This window comes from Neovison vison, chromosome 1, assembly GCF_020171115.1.
Source record: "Neovison vison isolate M4711 chromosome 1, ASM_NN_V1, whole genome shotgun sequence".
Lineage (NCBI taxonomy): Eukaryota > Metazoa > Chordata > Mammalia > Carnivora > Mustelidae > Neogale > Neogale vison.
The window spans coordinates 199,833,559-199,850,005 of record NC_058091.1 but is presented as its reverse complement, the minus strand read 5'-3'; positions in this window follow the sequence as shown (position 1 = coordinate 199,850,005).

Below are 16,447 nucleotides of genomic sequence, written 5' to 3'. Positions count from 1 at the left end.
ACCACAGAGTAATTAATTTTAGTACTGCTCAGAATTATTAATTTCAGCCAGAAAAAAACCTGTTTTCCCAATGGCTACCTCCCCCATTTTTCCCCCCACCAATATTCATCGAAAGGTGGAAGCAGTTTTCTTATAGGGGAAGATTTATTCAAAGTATTGTTACTGGGAGTCTGTACGATAGCAAGAGGAGAATCTGTATTTCTGGTTCTAATCGACAATCTTGTGCTCACGTGTGTCTGACGGATACGCCACATGAAGCCGACCACGCAAGATAAACCTTCTCATGACGGTGGTGATACAGTAACCCCTAAGTCTTACCCTGTGAGAAGCAGCCCACCTCCTGCTTTGGTCTTTCTAACAGAAGGGAGCAATGGGTTACACTCTCCATGCAGAAAATAATTTGAGGCTTTTGAGAAAATTAGCAAATATTTCTCACTTGCTTAAATGATCTTGGCGTTCGACAGAAGAGAGAGTAAGAATCTTTACCAAGGACGAGAATAGCTTAGAGTGGCATACACCATTATGAATACACTGGTATGAAAATCTCAGCAATCACATGTGTATAACATACACGGGATGAAAACTGAACATTCAATCTGGTGCGTTTTAACCTGTTAAAGTGAAATCTGGTCTTCCCTCATTGGATAGGAGGCTCCTGCGAACGCAGCTGCTTGCTATGTCACCAGAATGTCCACATTATAAATACATAATGAGCATGAGAAAACTGGTACAGCTTTGTTTGACTAATAACCATATCTCTCCCTATCAGTAGCAGGAACACAGAGCGAGCTCAAATATTGGCACTTTAATTGCCATGGAAGATTTCTTTTCCGCTTTCCACTGCATGAGTGATCAAGAAAAAAATGAAGGGAAAGTAAACTAACATCTAGAGATGTAAACATGACTCACTGGGAAATCAGACATGGTTAAGTAAATTCCAGGATGTTTGTGGTTATCTGGGTCTAAACACTGCTGATAGTTCTGACTACTCTTGTTTTTAACTGTTTTTCCTCTGGGTGCTTCTTGGGCCAAGGGCTAAGACTTCAAAGACTTCAACCTTTTGATTATGAACAGTCTGACTGTTGCATAGCAAGGAAGAGATGTCAGTCAGTATTAATAAAATTACCTAGTAGAGTGTAAAATGCTTCGTCAAGACCATGATCTACTGAGGGAAAAAAAAGTAAAATAAAACTAATGATTTAAAAGCAGGGTTGACTGGTCATGATTGGTGCTCGGTGACGTATAGAATAGTGGAATCACTGCATCGCACACCTGAACCTAATGTTAACACTGAATGTTAACTGTCCTGGAATGAAAATTAAAAATTAATCAGGAAATATATAAATAAATAAAAGCAAGTGTTGAAAAAAAACTTGACACGGTTACCATCTTTGTCATGGACCTTGACTTTGTAATATAGTAGGGTCATTCTGAGGTGACATGATGACTCTTATGTTAAAATGTGAAGTTCCTAAAAAGCGATCAAGTTACAGATACATAGAAAAAATACCATAAACAGGAAAAATATATCAGAAGGGTAATGTTTCAAAATAAAAGATGCTACTTGGGCTTCAGAACTACTTGGGGACCTTGAGGCATTTGACACACACTCCTGTGGAGAGCCAAGAAGCAAACACTCCAGCGCTCAGTGTGTGGTCAGGGCTGGGCAGGAGCTGTATCACCTGGGAATCTGTTAGAAAGGCAGATGCTCAAGCCCACCCTCAACTACCGAGTCAGAAACTCACGTTAAGAAGATCCGGGAGATTCGTGGGCCCGTGAATGCCTGAAAAGCGCTGGTCTAAAGCATAGCTGTGGAAAATGTCACAGATAGACTACAAATCACTGGGAAGCATCAGCTTTCCGTCTCTAGTTCAAGCTAATGAATCACGTTCCAGGCCTGCACTTATTTCCCCCAGCTTTCCACACACAAAAATAATGTTGTTCTAGACATGGATACGATGAAACTAGCTTCAATAAACTAACTTGTATTTCATGTCAAGGGTGGGCCCCCTTGAAAGAAGAGAAGTATTGTATACTTAGGAGTCAAGCAAAGAAAAAAAAAAGCTAACATCTCCAAAGTGCTATTAAAGTTTTTGGTTTTATATTCCATTGACCTTTTTGTCTCTTTTCATCTAGCCTCTTGTTTAGAGGGGTAGATTTGGCAAACATGACCTTGGAGCTGTAATCTTTTATCATCTTGGTTATAAGGCAAAGTCTTGAATACTCCCAAACTGATGAAATAAAATCCATCTCCCTCTCTCTCTCTCTCTCTCTTTTTTTTCCCCCAATCCTTAAATTCCCAGGGCTATGGTAAAGGTTCATGAGAGAGGAAAAAAAATTTTATCACCAGGATAAATAATTGAAACATTGGGTAAGTAATCCAGAAAAGAACAGAGTTCAACACCATTAATTAGTCATTACAAACTACTGACTTGTACAATAGTATCAGTGGTGTTTCAGGCATAAAAGTATTAGGGAGTTATGTCTAAGATATGGAGTTAGGATATAGGTCTTTTCAAAACACATGATTTTTTTTTTTAACTGGAAATATGTGTTACTGAGTTGAGGCACAATTGAGATATTATGTTGCTCGATATTATTCTTCTCTATTAATCACAAACATTTAAACTTTAATTCATGGTATTTTTGTTCAAAGCAGCACTGTGCTGATCTTCACTGTATTTTGACAGCAAACTGAATTCTTTTTTTTTTTAGCAAACTGAATTCTTGTTCACAAGTATAGGATTTGTTTAGCTTCAGGCATCTGTGTTTGGATTACAAGAATGTTGATTGGTTCACTGCCAGGGGCACCCAAAGGTCAAACTGTCCTCTTGAAAGTCGGTGTCTCAGTCTCTCTCTCTCTCTCTTTCTCTGTCTCTTTATCTCTCTCTCCTTTCTTGGTCTCATTAATTAGAGCTAAAAGAGGAAAAGGCAATGACTTAAAATCATTTAATTCTTTTTCAAGGGTATCTTTAAAAGCAGAACTCAGTGTTGGTGTGAGGTCGAGTCAAGGTGAGTACAGATCACAATGGCACACTTCTGACAGGTGACCTGAAACCTTTCAAACTGACATCTGTCACAGAGACAGACACAAGTTTTTTAGCTCGAGAGCTTGTTTTCCTGACATTTCATTTTTCATCAGATTTTGAGAGAAGGGAAAAAAGATGAACTTGAAAAAGTCTTGCCAGGGGCAGAAAATAAGATCAGGTTTTCTGCAGCTGCCTGACTCACCTTTAAAGGTTAGAGGTCTAGCAAAAGTGAACAAAAAAGATCTCCGTTTGATGTTATTGGATAAAAGGACATGTTACTACTTTAAATACGTTCCTGAGACTTGCATAACCATTAGGCAGCAGTACAGGAAAAAAATGAAATCAGAGTGAGATTACATATCCATTTTAAATCCCAATTTCAGAGTTTAGTCATGGAGTAAATCAAATCCAACCTCACCTATTCATCTGGCACAAAAGATGAAATCCACAGGTGCATGAATTTTCTCAGGAATTGAATAATTTCCTGCTCCTGTGGTATTGAAATGGCCAGTGAAATTTAGACAAGGTATAGAAACTCTTCCTTTGGACTAGAGGGATATCTGCATTACAATAGTTACATGCTTTATATTGTCCAAAAAACATTAGGGAAATATATCTATTGGATAATATAGAAAAGAACTTGAAGTCCAAAAATACCTGAGTTATAGTCCTGGCTCTACTAAAAGCATGATCTGGAGCAAGCGACATTTCTGTTTTGGTTTTATCAACTGCAAATGGGGGAAATAATATCAATCTTGTGAAGTTTCACAAGATAATGTATTAGTATGCTACCAAATATAAAACAGTGCATTGATGAACAGACACTCTGTTTTGCTCTTTAAAAAAAAAAAAATCTGGTGCTTAACACAGATCTTCCTCAACTTATGATGGGGTTATATCTGAAAACGGCTTAGGGTGAAAATGTATTTAATTCACCTAACCTGCCAGACATCATCGTTTATAGCCTCGCCTACCTTAAACATGATCAGAATGCTTACATTAGCCTACAGTTGGGCAAAATCACCTAACAGAGCCTATTCAATAATAAGGTACTGCATATCTCATGCAATTTTTTGACTACTGTACTGAAAGTGAATAACAGAATGGTGGTCAGGGCACAGAGCGGCTGTGAGCGGAAGAGTTATTCACCTTCATGATCGTGTGGCTGATGCAGCTGTCCATGCCCAGCTTCATGAGGGAATCACCCTGTGTCTCACGAGCCGAGGAAAAGACCAAAATTCAAAAAAGTACAATTTCTACTAAATGCATATCACTTGGCACCACTGTGAAGTCAAAAAATCATACATCAAATCACTGCAAGTCAGGGACCATGTGCACAGTACTTGACATGAAGTTAGCACTCATTCAAGTGCCTCCAGATTCTAAAATGGAAGATAGCACTTTCCTTATTATCAGAAAACCATTTTTTTTTTAAATTGTGCCCAGGAAATTTTTCTACAAAATTTCTGGAGCAATAACTTTAGAATTCACCAAGAGACTGAGCCCATATGAGACTATATGATTATCAAACTCAAGGACTCAGGCAAATCAAATGTATTGGAATAGAATGTCTATAACTCCTAAAATAATGGCTCACATATTGCGAAGTAGCCAGTGTTCTCTAGTAAACAAAGGAGGAGTTTACAGCCATATTGCTCATTGTAGGAAAGAATCTGAGAAAGTACAGGATTTACTAGCTAATAGGAGCAAAACATCTTTGATCGAGCCAGCTAATTGTAGAAATCAGGCTTATCTTGATAAGTACATGATCAAAACAGTCTCAAAATGCTATTTATATATCCCTTCTGATAACCCTTCTCCACAAAGACAGAACACTGCAGAATGTCTTATACATTTATGATACTTAATATGTGGTGCTTGTAATATTTATTAAACTGCTCAAGTTAAGTAAAAAGTATATGACAGGTTAAGTAGATGAAAAGTTAAGATGCTCTGGCCTGGCAATTTGGATGTGACATCTACTCCTACAGGTACATGGGAGATCCAGAGCTCAATTAATAATCTTACATTTTCCTGCCTTATAATAATCCTATGATAATCTGACCTTATTTTGAGTCTACTTTTTAGCACACTTCACACTAATAGTTATAAGTAAATGAAACCCATGTGTATTTCATGTCAGAGAAATCTAATAGTACATGTTTTAGAATATGAATCAACACATACTATTTGTTTCATCCCATTCTTATTTCAGATATTCTGCTCTGTTCTTCCTTTAAGTAGAATCATAATCATCATACTACATGTTTCAATTCTTGGTTTTGAAAAGAGACTCTACAAAAGTAGTGAAAAGAACTTGGATCAATCCTTAAATCTATTTTTTAACCTCCTTAGGGTGTCCTATGTTGCTATTTTGGAGAAGTTGCCTAGTTTTAGAGAAGTTGCCTAGTTTTTATAGTTCACAGTCACTCCATATTATTTCCCTGACAAGCCTGAGAAAAACTTTTTTATACAAATTTCGTTTATTTTATGAGATTTGTACTGCATACTTTAGATACTCAATAGTTGTTTTGATAATAGCTATTTTAGTACTGATCACAGAAGAAGACTGCATAAAAATATTAATCTATACCGCCTGAAACAATAAAATTAGAGAATCATCAAAGAACAAAGATATAAAAATTTCTTGTGGTAAACTTTGTGGTACTTTTGCAATCTCATCAGCCTTACTTGACATTTTAATTTACTTTTTTTCAGATTAACATATTGTCCTGAATCATAATATGTTTGTGTCCTTTAATATATATTTTTTTTTTGCAATTCTTTCTCTCTCTCTCTCTCTCTCCTTCTCTCTGCAATTCTCGATGTGATTTTCAATAGTAGGACTTTAAAAGAACGAATACATTTTTATTATTTCTGAACCTGTGTATAATCTGAGATGTATAATCTGTACTTTCCTCCTTCCTTAATATTTATTCATTCACAATTACACAACATTTAGGAAGTAGAGTTTACAAGTGTTACTTCATTTCCAAGAAGAGGCAAGACCCATTTATGAGACTTTAAAAGCCATTCTTTTCCCAAACAGAAAGTTACATTGTTCTACCATCATGTGAACTAAAGTGCCAGAGTTCAATTTCAGTTCAGAAGAACAAACCCAGAAGATATGAGTGGGTTTCCAATTTGGTGAAGTACTTTAGATTTAGTGTCTGAACTGTAGAAGAAAAACGATACAAAGTAACACTTCAGAGCCCATGAACAAACAGACATTTCATCCACTGGATGGCTTTGGACAAGAAGAAAGGGCTGTAAATTACAGCTCTAACTTATTTCCTCTGGACCCCACTCCTTGTGTCATGTAAAGGGGCTCTATGGATTTCAGCAGGGTCTACAACTGATCAGGAAAACAGACAGCGGCATGGCCATTAGAATCTATCCACTTTGGCCAGTTCCCCCAGCCTGTAGCACTCACGTGAAGGCAATCTTCATCTACTGGTAATACTTGCAAAGGAGGAAGCCATTACCTGTACCTTTGCACTTAAGATGATGCCGCACACAACCTGTCTTCAGCCTTCCCTGTGCCTTTTCACTGTCCATCTTTGTACTCTGTGCCAATCTCTGGCTTTGCCAAGGAAATGTCCCATGTCAGACAGTTTCTTCTTCAAAATTGGACTTTATTTTCAGATTATATCAGCAAAACAAACATGTTCATTGGAGATAACCTAGAAAATAACCTGCAGAAGCAAATCTGCTTCCAGTCCTTTTATTTTCGTAAGCCTTTTTTTTAAAATACATGAGAACATACAAAAAGTACAATTTTGTATTCAGCTTTTTTCACTATACCATAAATGTTTTCCCATTGCTATAAAACATTATGTTTAAAGATAATGTGACTGGCTCCATAATATCCTCTCACTGTTATCTTAATGCTATATTTTATGCCCTTTTATCTGCTTATCACTTAGTGAGTTTTCTTGCCATTTTTAAATTTTTTATCTTCATAGATTAAAAATTAATCATTTGTCCTGTTTAAAAATATTACCTGACTATTACCTGTCTTTTAAGCCACTTAAGATTTTTTTTTTGATCAGTTGAGGTCTTTAATATTTATATTAGCAATATATTGATCTTTGGGGTTTTTATTTTTTTCAGTTGCTCATTCAATTATTTTTTCCTACTGTTGGTTTTTCCCATTGTTTTTTAAGCTTGGAAGTTCTTCCCTACATAGCAAAAATTCACCTATACTTTGTTTTGTTTTGTTTTGTTTTTAAAAAAGTAATATTGATTGTTGCTGAAATTGAGCACTGAGTACATGAAAATTTATATTATTCAATCTACTTTTGTATATGTATAAATATTTTTATATTAAGAAAAATAGAAAACTTTCTGGTTTCTTTCCATCTTGTGGAGACTTACTTTTTCTAAACTATATCTTTTCTGGGCTCTGGTGAAGACAGTGTTGACTTGAAGTAAAGTGTTAATGAGTAATAATGGCATTATGCCAGTTGTTCCCAAAGTTTAGTATCCACAAGAATCACATAGGGTATTTGCCATAAGATTTTAACTCAAAAGGGCTAGTGTGAGACCTAGGGATTTGCATTTTTAACAAGTACTAAGAGTGATTATGCTGAGATAGTCTATGGACCACACTGGAATTATGTGCTCCATATTTTAAAATTAGATAAGCGATTTCAACACATGGTGCTGGAACACTTGGATATCCATATGCAAAAAAAATGAATTTCAATCCATATCTTTCACCATATATAAAAATTAACTGAAAATGAATCACATAAAAAATTAAAAATAAATGGATATAGATCTAAATGTAAATCCCAAAACTATAAAACTTCTAGAAGAAAACATAGAACAAAAATTTGGTGGCTCTGGGTTATGCAAAGTTTCTTAGTTTTGACACCAAAAGCATGATCTACAAAATTTTTTTTTAAAAATTGGTAAGTAGAACCTGATCAAAATTTTAAACTTCTGCTCTCTGAAAGACACTATTATGAGAAGAGAACAAAAAAAACAAGACTTGAAGAAAATATTCTCAAGGCACATATCTGATAAAGTACTTGTGTACAGAATATGTTATATTTAAAAGCCCTTAACACAATAAAAATAAGTAACTCAAATAATGAACAAAATATCTGAACGAACACTTCATCAGGGGAAATATAGGGATGGCAAGTAATCACACGAAAAGATGCTCAACATCAGCAGTCATTAGAGAAATGCAAATTACAAGTAACAATGAGATACAACTACCTACTTACAGAGTGGTTAAAATTTTAAAAGACAGACAGACAAAGACTGGCAAGGACTGAAAGAACTGGAACTCTCATACACTGCTGGTGGGGATGTAAAATGACACAACCACTTTGGAAAGCAAGTTGGCAGTTTCTTAAAAAGTTAAACATACACCTACCATATGATCCAGCCATTCCATTCCTAGGTATTTAGCCAAAAGAAATGAAAGCATATGTCTATACAAAGACTTGTACCTAAATGTTCATAGCAGCTTTAATTACAATAGCCCAAAACTAGAAACAATCCAAGTGTCCATCAACAAGTGAATGAATAAACAAGTTATTATATATGCATACAATGAAAAATTACCCATCGGTAAAAAGGAAGGAACTATTGATGTATACAATATACATGAATCTCAAAATAATTATTCGGAGTAAAATAAGGCAAGCCAAAAGAGTGCCTACTTTGTGATTCCATTTATATAAAATTCTAAACAATGCAAACAAATCTCTAGTGAAAGAAAGCAGATCAGTGATTGCATAGGGAAGGGAGAAGTAACGGAAGAGGGGGAATTGCAAAGGGCCAGGAGGAAACTTTTGGGATAAAGTACATTTTAATTATCTTGATCATGGTGATAATTTCATGAGTATACAGATATGTTGAAAATATGACAGACATGTTGAAAATAAAAAACAATCCATAAATTGGATTAGAGATTTTATAAGATAGTGGTCTACCTGATTCTCTTTCCCTCCTACTCCCTTCCGGGATAAGTCTGTCTCCTATGTGGACAACTGAATCTTGAAGAAAAATCTAACAGATGAATTACCAAAACATTGCGCAAAAGCAAAGTATAGCAAATTTGTTATATTCCGCTTTCTTTTGTTTTTTGGTTAGCTGATGGAAAATCAGTCTGCCTAGAAGGAGCCACCCCTGTCACAGTTTGGGTTCCCCAGAAACAATACTCTAAAATGGGATTTCCTCTGTAGGATTTTTTCTTTCTTTCTTTCTTTTTTATCATCTTCAATTAGCCAGCATCTATGCAGGATTTTTATTAGGGAGGGTCCTTAGGATCAACCCCTGTGAAAGAGAAGATGCAGGATTAAGTAAACAGAGAAGTCAAGCTGTAATGCAGGCCTAAGCACTTCAGCTAACCCCTTCCACTCTCTGGAGCTAACAGACAACACTATCTAGAACTAAGACTGAACAGATGATATTCATGTGACTTAAAGTTATAATATGCATCCTACTTAGCAATGGGTTCAGGTGAGGTTTGATCTAGTGTCCAAAGGATGTCACCAAGCACCTAGTTTCTGGCTCTCTGTTCTGCATTCCACCCATTCAGCTCTATGCTCTGGCTCCATTCAGTGGTCTCCTCAGTTCCAGACTCACATGACAGAAAATGAAGGCTTGGTCACATACCTCATCCTCCCAGCAACAACTTAAGTGGAAAATAAATCAAAAGTCTAAGACTTCCTATTGAAAACAAAAGGCTCCTCAAAAACCAAAACCAAAACAAAACAAAAATTAAATCCAGCAAAACTCTCTTCACATCTCTTCAGTTGGGAACATGCCCATAACTGAACCAATTTCCCTGGTCAAGAAACTGGACTGGACTTATCATTGGCACAATCTTGAAGCTCAGACAGAATTCATTCTTCCAAAATGGAGGAGGAAGGACTGTCATAAAGAATCTGTGGGTGCTCGTAATAAGAAGTAGATGGAATAGACGCTAAGCCACTAACAAGACTAGTGCTCTCATGGAACTACAATGATTTAAAGCAAAGGCACAAGCAATGGGGCAATTTTAGGGACTGAGCCATTAAAAGGGGTACTTTCTGGAACCCCCAGGCCATTTGCTGGCCACTCAAACACCATCACAATTGGTGACCAGGTGACCCCACTCACTCATACGCAATCTGTTTTTACTTTCCCCATAAGTAAACATATCTTCATCCTCTCAAATTAAAAACTACAAGAAATGTCAAAAATGAAAAAAAAAACATTTTTAAATTAAACTCTATTAAAGAAATGCTAGTTCAAAAAAGACATAATTGGGCTCTCTAAAACCTGGCAGCTCCCAAACGCCAACAAGTTTTTCTCTTCGCAAGTCTGTTCTCAGCCATTCCAAGAAAGGAACGGAGAAGAACAGAGCTATATCGTTTTGATGACAACCCACTTCTAATCCACAGGATCATATGCCTTTGCACCCTGCTCAAAGGAAACTTGGCCTAGAAAAAAATTAGTTTCATAACAAACCAGCCACTCTGAGAATAGAGGTGAGAAGAGATCGGGTGGAAGATTCTGAGACGTGTTGAGGAGTTGGCGAGCTTTAACTGCCAGTTCATATGCAGCCTCATGATTGCGCACGATGACCGGAGGGACTTGGCTTCTGGTTTCTCAGTCAAACTCTTAATTCAGGAGTAGAAAGGAACAAAATCTGGGAGGTGTTTGGTCTTTCATCAAATATCAAAAAATGGGGGGGGGGTTTTTGAGTCACTGAGGCAAATATAATTATTTCAAGGAAAATAGATTACTACAAAAGGCTAGTATCCGCAGTGGCAGCAGCGTCCTTACCTAACATTTATAAGGAGCATGGTTTGCAAGACATGCCAAAGTCCCTCTTTTGACAAAGCTTACAACCCAGGACTCCGACGCATGGGTGTCCTGGCAAAGGAAGTTCCCGGTGATGTAGGACAGAGGGAAGCTGTATAACTGGGAAGTCACTGTGACTCAAAACAACACAAAACACATTTTATTTTACTTTTTTAATTCCAGTAGAATCAACATTCAGTATTATATTGGTTTCAGGTGTACAACAATTCCACCCATCCCTAGGTGCTCCCTATGACAAGGGAACTCCTTAATCCCCATCCCCTATTACACCCATCCCTACCCACCCCCACCTCTGGTAATCATCAGTTTGTTTTCTAGAATTAAGAGTCTGATTTGTTGGTTTGTCTCTTTTTTCCTTGGTTCATTTCACAAAACACGTGTTTATATCAATAAGGATTCTACGCATGATCAAAATACGTGTGAGAGAGCTGATTATAAGGAGATTTAGAGACTCTGATTTAGGAAGTGATAGGATTTAAGACCAAGGCCAAAAAAAGTTGAAGAAGAAAACCATGTTAGACGGCCAGAGATCATCCAGGGGATTCTCTTTCCCAAGAGCATTTCTCGGTGCCACTATTCTTTAAGCCTCTTCTTTTATTTCTCCTTCTCCCCCTGCTTTCTCTTAGTAGTTACCATTTCAAGCGAGCTTCACACCCAAGAACTTACTGCTGTTAATGAAGCAAATGATAGTAATGAAACTCAAACTGGGAAAAAAAAAAAAAACTGCTTTAACGAAGTTCTAATAAAGCTTCTTACAGACTAAAACCATAGAGGTGAAATGTGCATAATGCTTACTTTTTCATGGTGCTTTGATGAAATAAGCAAAGAGACATGAAAAATTAGTTGCAATCAACCAAACCTTTCCCCTCATCACCCTGTCACCCAACAGGCCACTAAATACACTAGAGAATGATTCTGAGAAACGGAAGACATGCTCCTTTGGTTCTCTTGATTTTCTCTCATTTCTGTGAATTTAATTTTCTGTGCGAGCATGTGTCTGAGCTGGGGCAGACAGATTGGTGCAGGGTTTCTTAAAAACAATTTTTTGCTCCATCAGACACAATATATTCTGCTGAAAGAGAAGAGAGCACTATACCCCAGGGAAAAGAAAGTTTCCCCAAAAGTTTGTTCCCTCCAAACTTCACAAAGGAAGAAGGCGTCCCTCTTGGGTGATTTAATTTAATTGTTATGTTTTCTCACTTTGTTCTGGGGAAAATTAAGCAACCATCAGCTGCACTTCATAGGCAAATACCACTTTTTGGTAGATAGAACACAAAACTAGGAATCGGAAAACCAAAAAAAGAATCCTGGCACGGCGCTGGGTGATTTCATCTCCACATGCCTGAATTTCCTGTTTGCAAAATGAGATAGAGCTTCCCACTCGTCACTTCTTTCTTGGAGATGCTGTGAGGACTAATAGTCTTCACTCTGTTTTTTTTTCTTCCAAGAAGCAGAGATTTTTAATGGTGCAAAATACGCATCTTGAGAAGTATGGAGAGGGCAACGGAGGCATGATTCTGTGCCACAGTTGACAGTTGCAGTCGAAGGCAAGGCCTGTTCTGTGCTCTTGACATGCTCACAATTCAAAGGGGCATCAGACCTTGGAAGAGATCACTGAACGTAGCAAATGGCAAGGCACACAGGGGAGTGGGCCAAACTGAGCTTGTCTTCACAGGTAGGAGACCCTGGCGGTTAGATTCGCAGACTCTAGATTCCAATTCTGAAACCAGACTTTAAGCCGAGTGAACGTGGACAAGTTACTTAACTTCACAGTGTCCCAGTTTCCTTATCTGTAAGGAGATAATAATAGTTCCTCCCTCATGGGGATAGTGTTTAAAACAGTCAGTGCCTGCCGTATAATAAATGGTATCGTTAATGTCATTGATTGTTGAGATGAGTAAAATGTCCAGGCAAGGAAAGGAGGGAGGGAGCCGCAGGAGCTGCAGAGGCCACAAACAGCCCAATTGATTTGTTGCAACTCTAAGAAATGTTTTGTCCCTAAAACATAAAAGACCAGGCAGAGAAGGTCAATGTGGGAAGTTTGTGGAGGTCTTTGCTATGAACTTGACTTTATTTTATAAGCAACAGAGAGCCACTAAATGATTTGAAATTAGAAAAGTGACATGGTCAGATTTGTGACTTGGTAACTAACCAAATGGAGATTGTGACAGACTGTGGTAGACGGTTTGCAAATGGCCACAACTATTTCTGTCCCTGGAGCCACTCCTCTTTCTGTCTTTGGAAGTGTTCCCATAAGAGATTAATTATTTTGCTACCTATTTAATAGGGGATGGCTTGGGACTTGCTTTACCTAATGAAATGCAACCAAGTTATACTGCACCAGTTCCAAGCCTCAACTCCAAGAGTTCCTGTGTTCTTCTGTTTAGCCTCATGGAACCCTGCCCTCCACCATGTGAACAAGCCCGCACTAACCTCTTGCCTAACGACCTGAATTACCTCAACTACCGACCTCCAGAATCAGGACCTAAGTAAGTAATTGCTGTTTTAGTCCATTAAATTGGGGCGCCTGGGTGGCTCAGTGGGTTAAAGCCTCTGCCTTCGGCTCAGGTCATGATCCCAGGATCTTGGGATCGAGCTCCGCATCAGGCCCTCTGCTCAGCGGGGAACCTGCTTCCCCTTCTCTCTCTGCCTGCTTCTCTGCCTACTTGTGATCTCTGTCTGCCAAATAAATAAATAAAATCTTTTAAAAAAAAAAGTGTTAATCCATTAAGTTTCTGGAGAAGGGTGTTATGTGGTAATAGCTAACTGATACACCCAGTACAGAATTTCATAAATGACTAAGTTCAAATACTAGGCCTAACTTGCCCAAGGCAGCAGTCTGGGGTAGAACTCCTTCTCACCAATATCTAAATAAACACCAAAGCTTCTTGTGTCTTTCTCTTAACAGACATGCACACGCCACTAAAAACACGATGAATGTGATAATAATGACATAGTTTTATGAGCAGGAAGCTGTACATTTTACAGTGAGATTTTGTCTTAATTACCTATTATTAAAAGCAACTCATGAGGTAACCTGAGACAGGCATTATTTCACTTCCTAGACAGGTTTTGTGACATCCATCATCAAGCAATGGGAAGTACAACTGGAACACGAGACTTTGATAACTGGTGATTTCTTTTAACTGAATTAGTCTGCTTTACAAAGAAAAGAAACTAAAGTATCATTTATTCACGCCTCTATTTAACGACGACTTTGGAGTTTTCTGTGAGACGCTGTGCTGACTACTGGGAACAGGGTGCTGAAGGAGCCAGTGAGAATGCTGCCTTCATGGGCGTTAGTGAGAGACCTAGGTGAGTAAACACATGAGGACTGGACAGCGCATCAAGTGTTAGGGCAGCAGGATGGGGTAGTCTCAGAATTTAGGGACTCAAGGGAAGCTTTCCAAAAGAAGCAACATCTAAAATGAAATCCAAGGAATGACTGGGAAGTGGCCAGGCAAAGAGAGAGGGAAAGTGATCCAAGCGAGGAGGAAGAGCATATGCAAAGTCATGAAGGTGCTCATGGCACATTCTTGGAACTGAAAGCAATTACTCAAGTTTATAAGCTGTTCATGCAATAGTCTGAGTGAGGAGAAGGAAGCTGGAGACAATAACAGAAATTGGACCTTACAGGAGCCATAGAATGTCACCACTACTTTGAAAGCAGTTGGAAGTCACTGAGAATAGTTTAAGGAGGGTCATGACATGCTCAGCTTTGCACTTCAGAAAAACTCTGGCTGAAATGTATGGATAGAACTGAGAGAGGCAGGGAATGAGTTAAGACTGGGAGACAATTTAGGGAGCTGCAGCAGTTGTTCAGGTAAAGCAGGATGATGCCCTAGGATGGGGTAGGTAGCCATAAAGATGAGGAAAAATGAATAGAATTAAACTTTATTAAGGAGAGGGTCTCCTGGGTGGCTCAGTAGATGAAACACCTGCCTTTGGCTCAGGTCATGATCCTATGGTCCTGGGTTGGATCCCTGAGTCGGGCTCCCTGCTCAGTGGGGAGTCTGCTTCTCCCTCTCCTTCTGCTGCTCCCCCTGCTTGTGCTCTCTCTGTTTCTCTCTCCCTTAAATAAATAAAATCTTTAAAAAAAACAATGTCTATCTCCTTTGTTAAGGAGATAGACACAAGAAGCTTTGGTGTTTAATTAGACACTGGTGAGAGAGAAGTCTACCCCAGCTTGCTGCCTTGGGCAGTTTAGTGAGTGTTAGTGTTGCTCATGGCTCACTCAAGTGAGGGACAGTAGAGAGGAACTATGTGGGAGGAGGAAATATCAACTCCAGTTTCAGATATACCAAGTAGGCTGTTCCTGTGGGGTATCCAAAACCACGTGTCCAGTAGACAGTTGAGGAAAACAGGGATGTGAAGAAGGGTAAATTTAATCTCTGTGGTCTCTTAAAGGGTTGTGGACACTTGGCCATGACTAGATTCAGCAGCAACCCAGAAAGATGGCTTAGCAACCACAGTATGTGTGGGATGTGGCTTGGTCCACAGGGACAAGCAATTTGATGAGCAGCTTCTAGAGGGCTTGTACCTCAGGATCAAAGCTGGGTATCCACAATAAGCGACAGCAAGCTGGTCAACCTCGACCTTCTAATTTGGCAAATGCATGGGAGTGGATAGTGTGCAGAGAGCAGAGTTTTATGTTCTGGCCCCCGAAAGAAGGCAGCAACCTTATGAGGTTACCCCTGTCTCTCTCCATCATATAACCTGGTATCATCTACAAAGTACACTAACTCATTTCATCATGAAAACATCTCTGTGGTGTCAGCAAAATAGATAGTACTAATATCCCACATCTCACAGGGGAAGACACTAAAACTTCTAGTAACTTGCCAGGTCCCATATTAGTTAAGTGGCAGAGCGGGGTTACTGGAATTGCAGGTCCCTTTCTCCAAGCATCGTGTTCTTTTCACTTAAAAGGTAGGGGAAATCAATAACACATAACATATTAACTAAAGGAAATGAGAAGAATTAAGATAACTATATAATTTCAGGCCTGGGGAACCTGCACATTGGTCATGTCTCCAGCCAAAATTGAAAACTTGGAGATGGAAAAAGTTTGGCCAAGAATAGGACTTCAGTTTTGAACTGAAGTTACTGGGCAAAGAGAGACCCGGCCATCTCTAACTGGTACAGCTCTTGTCTCTCTGTAGCTTAAATCAAGGCCCATCCTTTGGATAAGCAGGATGGAAGCTGGAGCTTTTCAGGAAATCATCTCTTCAAACACTGCCACATACACAGCCTCTTTATTAAGGGGATAATTGAAAATGGACCACAGTATATTATAAAGGCAAATCAGGGTGATAAAATTTAGAAAAACTAAGAGTATAACCTAGGACAGTTAGCTCTGGCTCTCGAAGTAGCTCCGAAGCACAACTGAAAATACATTTATTGGATTTCCTGGCTACCCACAAGGAAAAAGGCAGTATTTCTACTCACTTACGGAGAAGTATTTGTGTCTTAACAGATAAATGCGTTTAGATGAAAGAAGCCAAAAAGGGTTTTATTTATTAGAAAATACCATAACTAGAGCATTGAAGGCTATATTTTTTCTTCCTACCTTTCTGACATTTTCTCTG